This window comes from Pungitius pungitius, chromosome 9 (genome assembly GCF_949316345.1).
Source record: "Pungitius pungitius chromosome 9, fPunPun2.1, whole genome shotgun sequence".
In the NCBI taxonomy this organism is placed as follows: Eukaryota; Metazoa; Chordata; class Actinopteri; order Perciformes; family Gasterosteidae; genus Pungitius; species Pungitius pungitius.
The window spans coordinates 7030479-7046954 of record NC_084908.1 but is presented as its reverse complement, the minus strand read 5'-3'; the positions used below and the strand labels follow the sequence as shown (position 1 = coordinate 7046954).

Here is a 16476-nt window from a genome sequence, read left to right as displayed (position 1 = left end):
AAATTAAAGATCAAATTAACTGGTCAACACCCCTATTGAGTTTAATTGAAAGAATCAAAATCATAAAGACGTCCATTTTGCCTAGATTACTATATCTTTTCATCCCCATTACCCGTCAAAATCCCAACTAGCCAATTTCAGGACTGGGACCGACTAATATCACGAGAGACTGTTAAGTGTTAAATACAGACAGGCGGGATGTCGCTGCCTAACCGTAGAAGCTATTTCTAATCCGCCCAGATAACAATGGTAGTTCTTTGGTGTGACGCGAGGTACGATTGTTTTTATTACCCTATATGCCTAGTTTGATTTGCACACAGCAACCCTCCTTGTCGTTCTTAATAAAACACTAACAACATGAAAACAACGTAAAGTGCTGCTTCATTTTAAATGATTACAGTACAATGTCTGCTTACCTCCGTCTCGCTCCTCACAGTCGCCTCCCGTCAGAGTTTAATGGCGGAACAGACGCCAAGTGCCCAGTCGATCCACCAATAGAAACTCCTGGTTCATTCAGCGGTGTAAGCCCCACCCACCATGTACAAAATCCGAGAGAGAAAACCTTTTGATTAGAGACCAACGGTTTAGTTAAAGTTAAAACAATAGTTTCATAAGCAAAACTAAAATAATTAATTTTCAGTTTATGTATTTTTACTTAACTTTATTTTTGCTTGCAATGCAAGAAATTTGCTCTCAAAACATTTTTTTTGTTTGCATAATAAAGACACAAATCTACCTTCATACATTTCCCCTTATGCCATATCGCCTACTACAGGTGTTAGAAGGTCCGGCGTATATAAAGCGCGTTGAAATTCCGGGGGGGGGGGGTGTATTAGTCGCTGCAGGCGGACCAACTGGTGGGGCAGGGTGGGCGCTGGTTTGCGAAACTGCACACTGAGGAGTGAACAATTGTGATGAGCGTGATATATAATGTCCATTCACTGGTGTTTCTTTCTGCACCATGATGCCCATTTCTGAACCACGTGTTGGATGAAGAAGCGCTAGTATGGAGACGTGCTTTCAGACGTGAGAGGGTGTTTGGGGACAGATCGGACCAGCACGAAGCACTCACCATCCCACAGGTGCTCTGGATAGCACTGCGCTTTTTAAATGAATGATGCTTTTGGCACTGAAGTCCTTAGCACACATCTTTATTACCTTCCCTGGCCACAGAAAACGATGAGGTTAGCAGTCCCTCGCAGGCCTTCTTTGGTTTAAAAAAAGGGCCAATTCCTAAGCTGGGGTGAAGCCTGCACGGTGCTGGTACCCCTCCCCCTCCAGTGCCAGACAAATGAGCCTTTTTTTACTGCTAAAAATCAGTTTAGATAAAATATGTGAGCAGACATCTTGATTAAGCAATTTCTACACCATTTGCAAACTGTTAAGGCACTCATATTTGATCTTGACCCATTTCCTGGATCTTTTCCAGTCTGTTTCTTCTGTGCACATTATTTTAGAAAGATATTTAGAATTTGACACAGCTTAGAGATTTGTGCATATTGTAAAACATTCTTGCATTTTGAATAAGGGTTTCAAATGAGGCCTAGTATTTAGGGTAAATTTCCAGAGGAACATTAATTCCCTCTGCTCACTTTTAAGGCAAAGTATTGTCACGAGGAGTTGCTGCTGGTGCGGAGGGAGGCAGGATTCCAAAAAGTGCTCTTTAATCCAAAACAAGGCAGCAACCGTCAGCATGACGTAGACAATGACGCGACAGAGGACAACAGGCACACATGGCTTAAAACACTAGGGTGGTGCAGGTGATTGGACACAGGTGGAAACAATCAGACAATCACAGGACAAGGCAGGAAGTGAAGCTATACAAAATTAAACAGGAAGCAGAACCAAACCGTGGTCCTTTCTCAATATGCGTTCTCGTGAGGACTTTTGTTCTCGTGGGCTCGTGAAACGTCATCAGTCGCAGCCCGAGTACTGTTCCAATTCTAAAGTCCGCATCTGGCCGAGAACGGTCATAATACCCGGATGTGACTCGCCCCGCCCATTTTACTGGGCATATATCGGAGCAGGCTCGTCTGTTCTTGTGAGAGCCAAATATCCCAGAATGCATTTCACCTCAGCAACAGGCAACAACGACAGAGGAAAATAGACAACTTTATGTCGAAGTTTATAAATACTACTATTTAAGTAACGTAATGACATTTTATGACTGAAGTTAGTTGTTAAAGCAAATGTTTGTCAACATTCAGCCTTCGTAACAATTAGCTCCGTGGATGGAGATGTGAGGTGTAGTTAACGGACCGTCAGACCCTCCAGTACCGAGCGGTCAGCTCATCTCAGCCCGGAGAGAGCAGCCTCTTTTCGGCGAGTCTTCTGTGAAATTCTCCGCTGGTTTTCACGTCTCTGTAGCGGTTATACATGAGATTTAACTGTACTATAACGAGTCTTCATAAGTTTTAATGTGGTGTCAGAGACTGATGTTCACCGTTTACGTCTGTTTAAGGACAGAGTTTAGATTCATAACTTCATCTTTAAATGTAACTTTAACATATTGTCTGTATCCGCAGAGTGCAGCTTGTTTATTGTCCATCATTGTGAATTAAAACTAACGATGTTTTAATTAAAGGACACGAGGAGACCGTCCTCAAGACTCTAAACCGACAGCAGAACTTCAGCTTCAAAGAAACTCTGAAGCTCTTAATTATAATAATAATAAATAAAAAAAATTCCATTCCATATTTGATGTGTGGTCAGCTACTTGCTGTACGAGGACCACTAAACTGATTATCAGCCTATTGATGTTTGAGTAACAAGACAAACGGTAGGTGTGTGTGCATTAAAATATTGAGTGTTTATTTTTTGTTACTGTATCCATCCTCCTCCTAAAATGACTGTAAAAAAAGCTAATTATTTAAAATAATTAGCTTTTTTTTAATAACTGATTATATATATATATAATCAGTTATAAAATAATTAGCTTTTTTTTACAGTAATTTTAGGAGGAGGATGGATACAGTAACAAAAAATAAACAGTTTTTTTTGCTCAATTTTATACCATTTTAAATGAAAATGAAACAAAAGTTGTTAATAGTAAAATATTTAAGTCAAAAAATAAATTAAAACGTATTCGCAAGACCAGCTGACATGGTGACGTCATCAAGTCAGCTGCTGTTACGGAAATGTCTGTTCTCCGTTCTCCCGAACCTGCGAGTCAGGACTCCCGAGTCTGTCTCCCGAGTCTATTCTCGCGAGAACGCGAGTCCGTTCTCGCCGTCTTAGGTATTGACAAACGGCCTGTGACAAGTATAAGCTAAATAATACGTTATTTATATAGTGCTTTTCATTTTAGGTTACTCAAAGACACTTTACAGTAAAACAGCACATTTGGAACATGAACACAGCAATAAAGCCAATACATAAAACAATCATTGTTAAAGCAATTTATTACAGAGTGTACGACTTTCCAAGTACCGTATTTTCGCGACTATAAGGCGCACTTAAAATCCTTTTTTTTCTAAAAAAACAGCGCGTGCGCCTTGTAATCCGGAGCGCCGTATATATGGCTCAATTGGTTGATCCATACTGGTTAACGAGGATCCATTGGAGGGCAAGTCTGGTGCCAGCAGCCGCGGTAATTCCAGCTCCAACAGCGTATTGTAACGGACTGTGTTTTCATGTTCTGGAGCGGCGTTGCACTTTACAGAGTTTTGGGATGGTCAGTGAAGGGCGCACTATGTGACGTCACTCATCTTAGTGCCACCTATGGGGACGGGGGAATTGTTGTTGTTTTGGAGAGCGGTGTGTTTTTGTTCGGCGTAGGCTACGGCCGACAGTAGCCTGTTTCTCCACAATAAAACCAGAAGATAAGCACATTGTCCAGAGACAATTAGCGAGAGTGGCTACAGTATATTAAAGCTCGTAGTTGGATGTCGGGATCGCGCTGACGGTCCACCGTCTGTTCCAGCGCTGCCTCTCGGTGCAAGATGCACCAAAGCATTTGCCAAGAATGTTTTCATGAATCAAGAACGAAAGTTGGAGGTTCAGAGATATTGTTAATATCCACATTAACGTTTGAACAACGTTTCCATGGGAGTGAAGAGTTTTCAGAACGCTTAATAACGTTTGATTTAGCACAGCCCGATCTAGTGGATGCATAACGCAGCCCCAGTCAAACGTTTTACTGCAGTTACTTCTATGCGCCTTGTGATCCGGTGCGCTCTATATATGAAAATAGTTATAAAATTGGCGATTTATTGAAGGTGCGCCTTGTAATTCAGTGCGCCGTATAGTCGCGAAAATACGGTAGATATTTTTTAAATCCTTCCACTGGTCCGCGATTGTCTGGTAGGCTTTGTCTCTCTGTTAAATTACTGTTTAATTACCGTATTCCTTTTTTTGCATATTGCTTATTATGTGCTTCACCTCCTCATATATTTTCATGATCAGTTGATCAGCAGGTGAGAAATATCCTGCGTGCGGTGTCTTCTCCATTTCTGCATCAGTAAATCTGTGATCGATAGCGTGGGCTACTTAAAAAAGCCGTGGACGCACACTCATCCCAGCTATGTGCACCTGAATCAACTTAGCTCCTTCTTCTCATCCCAGCTCGGGAAACGTGCACGAGTTACACTAAGTCAAGCGTCGCTTTAACACTTAGCCTGGATTTCTTAACCTACTTTTGTGCAATACACCCCAGGTCTGTGTCAGTTCCCTCATATAATTTTGTTTGTTGTCTACAGAGTTGTTTGCTTTTTTCAAAAGTAACACTGTCACACCTAACCAAGATGCGATCTTATGCATATAACCTTTGATCAAAGTCTGAGAAATAAAATACAAGTTTGACCTGACTGACTGACAATATTGTTTGTGTGTGTTTTAGATATTTTGTTACGTTTGTGTTTATTTATTTTTGTTTGTGTTTGGTTGGCTTTCTCCTCCCTGGCCTCTGCCAGAGAACGTATATTTTACTTATTTTCTGCTGCATATGGATGTGTGGTTCCGCCTACAAATTCAAAGAGAGAGAGATACAGAGATACATGGAGGATTTGAGAGTGTGAGATATTGATAGGTTTCTAAATGAGATTATTAGTGGCGGTGTCATTAGCATACACAAACCTGGAGCCTTATTATGAAGGCAGCTGGACCACTCAAGTAAGTGTGAGACTCACTGTGACCTCATTAGTGGGAGCATATGGGAGGCCGATCTGCGTTTCAGTGAGACCAGCCCAGCATGATCTTCACCCTGCACTATATTGTGTCACTCTAATGCAGTGGTTCCCACACTTCTTTTATTTAGCCCCCCTTTGATGATATAATCGCCTTCCCCTTTAGCACACTTATTAGAGATGAATGTCATTTAATGTGTGTTTAAAGTGTTTTCCCTTCATCCTTATCGGTTAAGAGTGAATGATTGGTTAAAAATACCATTTATTTATAAAATTCGATTCACTCCACTTAAATATTGGCGTGGCGATGGTGGCGCATGGAGTAGTGCAGTGGGCGGGGGGGCTGCAAGGTTGGTGGTTAGAATCCCAGCTGCCCCCGCGGCGGCCAGCCGTGGATAGCTGGCATTCACTGACAGCCAATCAAATTGCAGCTTTATTTTCACAGAAGACCGTGGTTCGATTCCCGGACGGGGAGAAATCTTAATTTATTTTCATTCATTTGCTTTACAACAGAGTGTACACATGAACTGTTTTGTATTTTTTTGTTTGTTTGAAGAACAACAAGCCTTGTTATCATTGGCCATTTGTGGATACCTGGCACTCACTGACAGCCAATAAATGTGCATCACTGTTGCCACTGTCTAAGGTGCTGAAACACCTTGTCCAAGGCGCTTTAAAGCTATTGTTATTGTGCTTTTTTCAGCACCTTGCACTGAATTGTTCTCCTGGACTCTGGGGCAAAGAGACACATGAATGATGAAGAGCTTTTTTACAAATAAATTAATGTTTACCTCACTTTGCTGTCTGCTGGTTATCACTATTTTAGTGGAAAGAGTTTGTCCTTTCGCCCTCTCTACACACACCTGGCTGTACTCAGGTGATGTCTCAATATAGTTAACGTACCCCTGACATAATCGTTTGCATCATCATGACAATCATTTTAGCTATTTATCAACATGTAAACAGTATTTCATTATGATCAGCATAATTTGATGGGTGGTACAATGATTAGAATTCACTCACAGGATGTAATGAAGCTAAAGTTCAAAACCAGTGTAATGGCTTCAAAACTCATTGATGACATGTAGACAGCGTGAATTAGATGTATTTATTAAACACAACAGGGACATTCCATGTTGACTACAGAGTATTGTAAGTCCTGTCTCCTTCAGCATGTCCTTCTGCTCACTGTGTTTATAAAGCAGGAAGTGGAAAGCTGCTCCATCGCTTGTCTCCTTCCTGTCTACAAAGGTCCAGTTGGTGAGGACAGCAGGGGCAGAGACGGACAACGTGGCATCTATAAAAACAGAAGACAGAGTACGATAAGTCCTTCTGACCTACAGAATCATACACTTCTGTGGGTAAACATATAATTTAATGTAATAGGACGTGACCTACAAGTTAGTTACTTCTAGTTAATGCTGAATTGTTGGAAAAACTTAAATAATGTTTTGTCTTTGTTGTCTAAGTAATATTGACTTAGACAACAGAGAGACTAACGTGTCTCTCTCACAGAGACACGTTGTGTTCATGGTCTGCTGATAGTCAAGATGTTTGTGTGTCAATGTCCAGATGATCTAGAGTGAACTTGTGAGGTAAATGTGTTCTCCTAAGGTGAACAGCATGATGGCATACATTTAAGGATTATTACCATCACTCTGTGTTTCCTAAGGCCTTTTTAATCTTAAGTTTTAATGTTTATCTTCCAGCTACATATTCCAGTCCTTGGGAAGAAGACCTTTGAGTAGCATCAATGCACCGCTTGTTTGTGTCTCCCGCTTGCAAGTATTATTCAATAAATGTGCTGTTTAATGATTTACACTGGTGTCTTTCACAATTATTACTATTGATAGTAAGTTGACGCAAGAAGGTAACTTTACATCTTCACTTTACTGCAGCTGTACACTAGAATGCTCCCTAGATTTAGTCAGAAAACAGTGCACTGGTTTCTAATTGACAACAAGGAAACCACTTTGAAGACTTTGATGAACACTATTTGTGAATATTCTTAGGATGCAGATAGAATACACAGTTTACAACAAACTGGCGGAACTGTAAGTGATTGAGTATCTTCATGTGGTAGAAACAAAGAATTAAAAGAGAGCAAAAGTTTACTCACAGCTCTGCACTTGATGCTTTGAAGGAAAGATGGTCAACATGGGCCTCCCCAGCTCCTGCTCTTCATCCTTCACTGTGATGTAAACATACAACAATGAACATGTCATTAAATGAACATCTGAAGTGCAAACAAGATGATGTGCATCTCCTTCTGTGTATGGAGGAGCCAGCTTCTTCTGGAGATACACCTGGAGCTTGTGCATCTTCGTACCTGGAGGACAGCTGTTCTTCAGGATGAAGGGTGCAGAGCCGTCATCCCTGCTGTCCCAGATTAATCTGTCACGATGAAGAGCATGACATGTTAATAAGTGTATTGAAGTGTGAAGTAAAGTTCACCTTCTGACCATTAAACTATGTAATAAACAACATAACCATGTTTGCCTGTCTGTTCTCTCATTTCCACACTGATGCAGATATTGTACTACAGTAAGAATATCTATCAACACCACAACCTGCTGTAAATACTGTATTTATAAGTAGAAATCCTTCATTCAAGTAACTTGTTACTTAATCAAAGTCTACAGACAAAAAAGTGAGCATCAAAATAAACCATGAGGATTAAAAACAAAAGTAGCCGCGATGCAATATATATCATACATTATCCTAATCATTGAGGCATTAATGTGTTTACATTTGAATGACTATAATCTAATAATAAGATCCTCATTTGTTAGTTGAGTAATGTTACATCTGTGATATGCAACTAGTAAACAATGCAGCCAAACACAACTAACAGGTGACGTGACACTAACATAAATGCATTTATTGGACGTAACACTTGTATAAAGTACAGTATTTATGGCTAAAGACGTTTTAAAGTTGACTGTTCTAAATACGTTTACAGTATATAATGTTTAAATTGTATAAGCTGAACATCTGGTGAGAATCTATATTAAATAACATACAGCAGCAAACGCTGCGCATTTATCTGAATAATTATTACACATTACATTTAATGTACTTACAGTTCAGCGTGACTTCCACACAGCGCGAGGTCCGGTAAAGGTGCGCCGTCTCTTCCGTGCTCTTTCCCGGCTAGACTGACGGAGAGTGTCCGGAGATACTCTTTACATCCGGGTAATCGCTCGGCCCGCACCACAGCGCCACAGATGGCCAAAGATATATTACATCAAGACAAGACACCTTACCCCTAATTGCTCCCCAGGCAAAAATGTAATGCATGGGTTATACTGCAATGTAAGTCGCTTTGGATAAACGCGTCAGCTAAATAACATGTAATGTAAAATACATTAAAATCTGATTCCTTTCTAAAGCAGTAGATAGCTTCTGCTTTATGTGGCAAAGTATTGAGACAAATGTATCCGACATTAGTAAACATCTCATATGCTTTTCGTTGTTTTGCACTGACACCATTTGAATTCTGTCTCTTCGTTGTCCATGATTTGTCCCAGATTACGCAAGAATTGTTTAGTGATAAACCTTTATCTGAACAAATGTTTTGATCATTTTATTTCATGGAAGTTGCCGACTAACGTAATTGGTTGGGAACATTATCTATCCCTAACCGTTGATTAAAAAAGTGCTTACATTTGTAATATAACATTTTGCACTAAACTCTAAAATAGTTCTGCCACTTTATGCATATTTAAAACTGCACATATTAAGATATCTTAAAGAAATTTTTATAAAACCTAAACTCCTGTACCTTTCAATTCAATACATTTTATTTTGTATAGCCCAATATCGCAAATTACAAATTTGCCTCAGAGGGCTTTACCTTTCACTGTATTGGCAATAAATAAATTAAAGTGATTCTGGTTTATGGCAACGCAATGAAGAACACAATGACATATTTGAATGGTCATCATGTCCTATGGGACAAGTCAAAGAAACCGCATAACGACCTTCAAATAGTCTGATGGTAAATTATACTCTTTCTACATATCTGTCTTAATCAAAAAACAGTCACTGCTACATGGTGTGTCCAGTCCTAATTGTAATTCCACTCCCAGGATCCTGATTGAACATTGTCACCTTATCTCTGAAAGGAACCAAGACAATGACATACAGGTATTACGCTTTAGAGGAAAGGCAGGTCATTTGGAAACCAAAATGGAGCTCATTACTACCTGCAGTGCTAAACTGGCAGAGATTTTCAGAATGAACGTTGCAAAGGTGCATATCCTGCACAACTTGGCACAAGGCGCTCCGGTGTCAGATAGAGCTTTGATGATGCCTAGGGCTGCTGCGCTGTCAAGAACCCCAGGGGAGCAACAGTGAAGTGGAAAGCTTTTTCGAAAGGTTGGAAACTACTTTCATGTTCCCCAAAATCCATCTGGTAGAGAATGAGGCAGGGTGGAGCATGCGCATTGTGCTCCACCTCAAATTCATTTTCCTGTCAATGATGGCTTTATATATATATATATATATATATATATATATATATTATAAAATCTGGATGAAACTAAAATCAAGATTAGTTGATAGTGAGATATAGATCATAAGAGTTGAAATAAATGCACTGTGTAACATGCATTTTAAATGTATAATCTCTCACTATTCATGACTCTTTCCAATTTTCCCCTTTTTTTCTTCAGGGACTATAGAAACCTTTTGAGTAACTCAATGTGTTTCAACCACAAGGACCAGGGTCTGAATCAAGTGCCAGAGGCATTTTACCCCCAATTATGCCATGTAAGGTAAGGAAGGAATTTTAAAAAATGTACAGTCGCTGGTGTACTTCCTGTATACCAGTGTTTCTCAACTGGTGAGTCGAGGGGCCTTTGCATTTTTTTTTTTTTAATTCATCCTGTGATTTTATTTTGAATGGACTTTTTCTAATGCAGCGGAGTGTCTGTTTTTTTTCCGGCTCGCCCGTCCATGTTTTTAGTCAGCGCGGCAATTAGAACGCGAAAGCACCCCCCCGTCGACACCGCTAGCGCAACTTCCTCCCCCCCCGTTGACGTTGGGTCGCAGCTTGTCATTAAGGGGTAAAGGTGGGTCCCGGAGCCAGACAAGTTGAGAGCCACTGCTCTATACCATTTTAGGACAAGGGGAAGGCATTTTACTTTTAAAGCTCAAATAAAAGCCATCAAACATCCACCCGAATTTTGGGTAGGCAGACACTCATCTCACACATTTGACCACATTCTAGTTAGTTTTTATCTCATCTGCAAGTTTTCTAACTCTCCTGTCATATCAGATCCTACCACATTAACAACTCATTAACCTCACCTGGTTCTCGTTACCCTTCTCATCTGCAGCACATCCCCTCATCAGCCATTCACCATTTAAGCCTGTCACGTTCTGTTGTTCCCAGCCAGATTGTCGAAATATCCAGCAGATTCCCAGTTACCCCGGTATATGTTTGTTCTGACCTAGCCTGTCTTTTGTTCACGGATTCCCCTCCTTCTCCGATTTGATCGCCTACCTTATCTCCATCCTGGTTTGTCCCTGCCTGCCCCTCTGGATTTGTTTGCCTCCTGACTGATCTGCCAGATTTGAACCTGCCTGAACTTTGAGTAAAGCTACCACTCTCTGTGTGCATTGGTACAAGTACGTACTTAGTGTCATTTCCCTCTTTTATTCATTACAAGAAGCATTAATAAACCTAATACAGTAGCTTATGATGCAGTCTTTTTTTAGAGGTTCGAAAATGAGGACTCAATTCTGGATTGGTAGAAAGCGCTTTTTGCAGCTGAGATGTAGGCAGAAAAAGAGGAGAGAAGTGACTGAAACGCATGCAGGTTGTTTGTATTTACGCCATTTCTTTCCGATGCCCGCAGAGCGGCTCTCACAGCACGCACCGGTTCAGAGAACCACGGAGCCGGAGGGGATCTGCCAGCCCGTCGAGTCTTAAGCGGACAGAGAGAGAGGAGGACAGAGTTGTTAGGAGAGGCTCTGCGGCAACGTTCGGGTGCAAGAGTGCGAAAGAGTCTGTTGAGGGGAGGCCAGAGAGGAAGGAGAGAGTGAGCGAATGTTGCGGCGGACGGGTGGGGTCGTTAGTTGGGGAGAACGGAAGAGAGTATGATATGAAGAAGTGATCAGAGACGTGGAGTTACAGTGAGGTTAGTCCAAGAGTGATTACTACTAGTGTTTTTGAAGGCACAATTATCACCAGTGACATCTGGGATGATTGCCGTTAAAGAACACACGAAACAATGTAAATGTCACTACCAATACGTTTTGAAAACTTGTTGCTCTGTTGTTTGCTTCAGACTCCTGTTTCCTTTCAGAGCAGCACTCTCACCTTTTTAAGGTACAAAGCGCATGCTGCTGGGATCAATGCACTGGCATTCAGCTACAGTCAGATCAGTCTAAAAGGTTATGAAGCCACAAAACATCAATATGAAGCATTAATATACTGCCATTCTCTCATGAATCCAGTCACATCACATGTGTTTTTTGGCTTCTATACAACTTTGATAGATATTTTCATCTTAATGATTCCAGCGGTTATTTATGAAATAGTTTTCCTAGTTTTGTGCAATTTAACAGCATTAGCTATTTATTAGTATAATGAGCCCTAAATGGCATGAATTTAATATTAATATTCATCTTTCAGTACGATGGGGCCACGCTAAATGAAGTTGCCAGTGGCAGTTGAACATTTCCAACGAGAACTGTAATGTATATTAATAATGTGTTTCATAAAGCATGGTGCTTGTTTCCTCCAGAAGCAAGAAATGGATCATGAGTCATGTGAAGGGCCATGCAGCAGGGGTCAAAGCGCCTGTGTGAGCTTTAAGAGAAACAAGTCTCAGTTTAGAAGACGACATAAAAAGATACTACTGTTGTAAAGACTGCGGCTGCTCTCCATTTGCTGTTGCACACCTTCCATCATGTCACTAATATATCAAGGCCAGGCTAATGGTTTATCATATCACATGTCCATACAGCTAAGAAGGTGGAGTACTGGAATCTACATCCTTTTCCTTCCACAGCTTATAGTTGTTGAGGTCTTAACAAAACGTGCTATCAAAGATAAGAGTTACATCACTAATTCAGCTTCTTTCCGGGAGTTCTTTGTGCTTTCTCGCCTAGCAGGTCTCCGTGAATCAGTTTTGTGCGGACCCCGGTTCTGACTCCTGGCATGGCTCTGCTGACACCTGCTGCTGCCATCATCATAAACCAACATCTTTCTGCTGTCCTTCCCAACAGAAGCCTCTGTGGATGGTGGTTGTCCCTGCAGTGGTCCTGCCGTACACTTCTATCATTTTTTACATTGTTGATTCTGTACAGATGTCGTCCATCCCGGGAGAGGGATCCCTCCTCTGAGGTTCTCCCTAAGGTTTCTTCCCTAGGGTTTTTTCATATTTTGGGGAGTTTTTCCTGTGCCGATGTGAGTGTTTCGGGACGTTGCATGTGTACAGACTGTAAAGACCTCTGAGGCAAATTTGTAACTTGCGATTTTGGGCTATACAAAATAAAATGAATTGAATTGAAATCTTCTGTGTTCCATTTGATATTGTGTGGCTCTTTGGTTCCGTCTAGTACTCAACCAGTCAGGTAGTTTGAAAATCAAAGACTCACTGCCAATGTCATCGTTAAGAACCCTTAGACTTTCAATGTGAACAATAGCAGCTACGCAAGAAGTCCACATCGCTGTAGCAGCACTTGATAAGGAGTCGTGTGCATACTCGATTCAGGGAAGATACGCACACCAGGCTGAGGGATTCCGAGCTGTTACGCACCGAAGCCCTGGTTGGCCCGCTCCGCCTGCCCATTTTTCTGTATTATTATCAAAGCATTAATTAAGAACTTACTATAATAAAAATTCTGCAAGAACTTGTATAAATGCAAACATGTGAAATTAGTATCACATGTAATGTGATGTTATGGAATTTAACTATGGCAATTAAGTGAGAGGAGATGGAAAGCTATGATGGCTATACAATTTCAAATATTTCTTGTATGAAGATAGTGCTAAAGAAGAAAATGTATAACAACATCACTCGTGTTTTTCTTTTATTTTGTCAATCAAGCCTTTTTTTTGCAATGTCAAGTCACTTCCACACATTCACATTAATGCAGTTTCTAAATGGCTGAAAGGTCATTAGTCTAAATGTTGCAAAAAAAGTAATCATCATCCCATATCTATCTGAGCATTTCACTGTGGTTAATTAATTTTAACACAATGTCAACATTTCCGTACACGGTTTTAACGAAGACACTTGTCTTTAATTTGAGATACTTGTACAGCTCCGCTACAGCGTCGCGTGCGAATGACGTCATCAACCGCGCTGGGCCGCTTGTGGATGACGTCATTCACATGCAGCTGCGATCGTATCTTTCGCGCCGAAAGATAACGGCTGGGACTAAGTAAAAAGTAGTAAAAATGGAGACATAGCGAAACGCTGATGTCTCCATTTTTACTGCCTTTTACTACTTGAATGGACTGAGGGTGATGATAGTGGGGCGCATAGTATTTTGGCGATTGACTGTGTCCGGAACTTTTCAGTTCAAGATTTTTTTGCCTCGACTGAACAAAACGAGAAGCTGGTGGAATGGCGAAACGGCCGCCAACCCTGGCCGGTTCACCCAGCCAAAATTATTGACGTGGCAAGTAAGTTATGTTACATTATGTATATATTACATTAAATTTTGCTCGCACGTAAAGAAGTGTAAAATGGATCTTGCTGGCTGTTAGCTACATTAGCAAACATTAGCTATTTGCTAATGTTAATGTTAAGTCTCTTAATTCGGCAGGGGAAGACTGAGAAGGCTTAAAAAAGGTAACTGACTGCACCAATTGGTGCTTTAGTTTAAGTTATCTCCCCTCTCTTGTTTCTTAATGTGTATGTTTGTAGGTTTGTAATTGTGTCATCTATGATGATTTAATGTGCTTTGCCAAGATATATGTGCAAGGTGGTGTAACGCAAGTTAATAAGAGTTGGGCTAAAAGTCAGTGTCTTGTGGGTTGACAGTAAAAAGGGAGGGTCTACCAAAAACAAGCACCAGGAGGGTGAGAAGCAGGAGGAGGGTCATGACAGACTTTGAAAGAACAAGGTACACTACCAGTCTGCATCCTGTGTCTGTGCTGTTACATTACATTACAATACATTCATGGTTCCTCTGTTTCTCCCTCTCCCTCCAAAGGTTGTCGTGAAAAAGAAAAATGTTTCTAAATACGAGACAGGAGGAGGAGGAGAAAGTGGATGATGAGGCGCGTCATGACACAAAGAACAAGGTACACTACCAGTCTGCATTCAGTGTGTGTTATTAACTAAGCTATAGAGATTTTTATGTTTGGAGAGTTAGTGGTAATATGTAATTTACTTGCCCCACATGCATAAAATTGTTGAAAAGATGTTTTTCTTCTCTAACAAGACTGCGGCAACAACTAAAAACTCAGCGAAACCACAGGTGAATAACATTATGTAGTAAGGATGAGTATAAACTGTATGCTTTGTAGGATCCAATTATGGCACTTTTCCACTGCATAGTACAGCATGGTACGGCTCGCTTTAAATGGTACCTGGTCTGTTGATGTTCTAAGCGTACCGTAACGGTACTTTAAACGTGACATGAACACACTGAAGTGGTACTTCTGCAGTGGAAAAGCAACTCAGTTAAAGCGAACCGAGCTGTGCCGTACTGAGACGAGTCGTACCACGCAGTGGAAAAGCAAAGCGAGCCGAGCCGAGGCGTTACATGCAGTGGAATAAATCATGTTTGTGTGCGGGCATACCATCGCTTTTTTACTTGCTATTTTTGTATTTCCTTGCACCTCAAGAAAATGTGATGTGTGTGTATATATAAAAAAAACTCTTGCTTACTCCACCTTCATTTTACCCGCCTTTCATAATAATTTTGAAATATTACTTTAAGGTGGGAAGCCAACCAGAGGGGACGGGGAGCAGCTGGTTGCCCTGGACAAAATAAAAAAGGCAGCCATTATTGGTGAGTAAATGCATAATGTGTTGAGAAGGGAAAACAAAACTTTTAAGACTTTATAAGTTCACCACTTTAACCATAGCCTACTTGTATCAATGTATATTAGGCATCAATGGAGACTGGATAAGGTAGGGCACCCATTATTGTTAATGTATCTGCTTAGCACCTATAATACTAATTCATTGCTTGCTCACTTTTTGATCCCACCTTTCCTTTTCTAAAGCCACATTTCTGGGGTATTGCGCTCAATGTGCTGTAAGGTGTGTAGTCCTCTATTTTGTAGAACATATATTGTTGCAAATAACCTCATGGCATATTGTTGTTGTCTGAAGTGTTCATAAATAATATTCACCCCTCCTTCACCCTTAATCCCCTCTGTCCTGCCTTATTTTGTCTATGCCGGTAATTGATTTGCTTGATTTTAATGCATACCTTCTTCGAGCATGGTGTGTGTGTGTGTGTGTAAAACAAAGGTCTTGTTTGCTCAAAGCCCAGCCCAGAGAACACGGAATGTGTTAAAAAGTCAGGATTTGTTAATTCAGAACAGATGGCTGAATGCCATTCGCTCATTATTGTTACAATATTATTATATTGTCTAATTATTTTTGTCTTCTCTAGATGCTACATTGAAGAAATGGCCGGCAGCCAGCCGAGGGCAGATAGGCACAGCTATAAATTCCAAGCTCGCAGAGATGCGAAGATCCATTAAATGATTATTTTTTTTTGTTGTCATTTTTGTACATTTTGATAGTCCTTAAATAAATAATGTAAATTTCCACATTTTGGGCTTTTATTTTTGTTTCCTAGTTTGGATTTTAATAATTTTACTAATGTATAGGTGGACATATGTGCATATATGTACCTATATAGGTACATTTATGCATGTATATATATGTGTACATGTATGCGTGCATATATGTGGCGCATACAGTATATGCCCACATGTATGCGTGCATATACACTCACCGGCCACTTTATTAGGTACACCAGTCCAACTGCTCGTTAACACTTAATTTCTAAGCAGCCAATCACATGGCGGCAACTCAGTGCATTTAGGCATGTAGACATTGTCAAGACAATCTCCTGCAGTTCAAACCGAGCATCAGTATGGGGAAGAAAGGTGATTTGAGGGACTTTGAACGTGGCATGATTGTTGGTGCCAGAAGGGCTGGTCTGAGTATTTCAGAAACTGCTAATCTACTGGGATTTTCACGCACAACCATCTCTAGGGTTTACAGAGAATGGTCCGAAAAAGAAAAAACATCCAGTGAGCGGCAGTTCTGTGGGCGGAAATGCCTTGTTGATGCCAGAGGTCAGAGGAGAATGGCCAGACTGGTTCGAGCTGAAAGAAGGGCAACAGTGACTCAAATAACCACCC

General features: G+C 40.7%; 3 long non-coding RNA genes across 3 annotated transcripts; 2 read left to right on the top strand and 1 right to left on the bottom strand.

Moving 5' to 3' along the window:
- Positions 1 to 6217: 6217 nt before the first annotated feature.
- LOC134132733 (uncharacterized) lies at positions 6218 to 8298 on the bottom strand. The gene is made up of 4 exons (XR_009956925.1): positions 8207 to 8298; positions 7453 to 7517; positions 7243 to 7314; positions 6218 to 6420 (listed from the first exon to the last, which is right to left on the bottom strand). It is a non-coding gene; the product is annotated as an uncharacterized LOC134132733 (long non-coding RNA).
- On the top strand, positions 6310 to 6942 carry LOC134132734 (uncharacterized). The gene is made up of 2 exons (XR_009956926.1): positions 6310 to 6440; positions 6833 to 6942. It is a non-coding gene; the product is annotated as an uncharacterized LOC134132734 (long non-coding RNA).
- A 4998-nt stretch (positions 8299 to 13296) lies between the features above and the next one.
- On the top strand, positions 13297 to 15996 carry LOC134132736 (uncharacterized). The gene is made up of 5 exons (XR_009956928.1): positions 13297 to 13767; positions 14301 to 14391; positions 15033 to 15104; positions 15205 to 15226; positions 15717 to 15996. It is a non-coding gene; the product is annotated as an uncharacterized LOC134132736 (long non-coding RNA).
- The last annotated feature ends 480 nt before the right edge of the window (positions 15997 to 16476 follow it).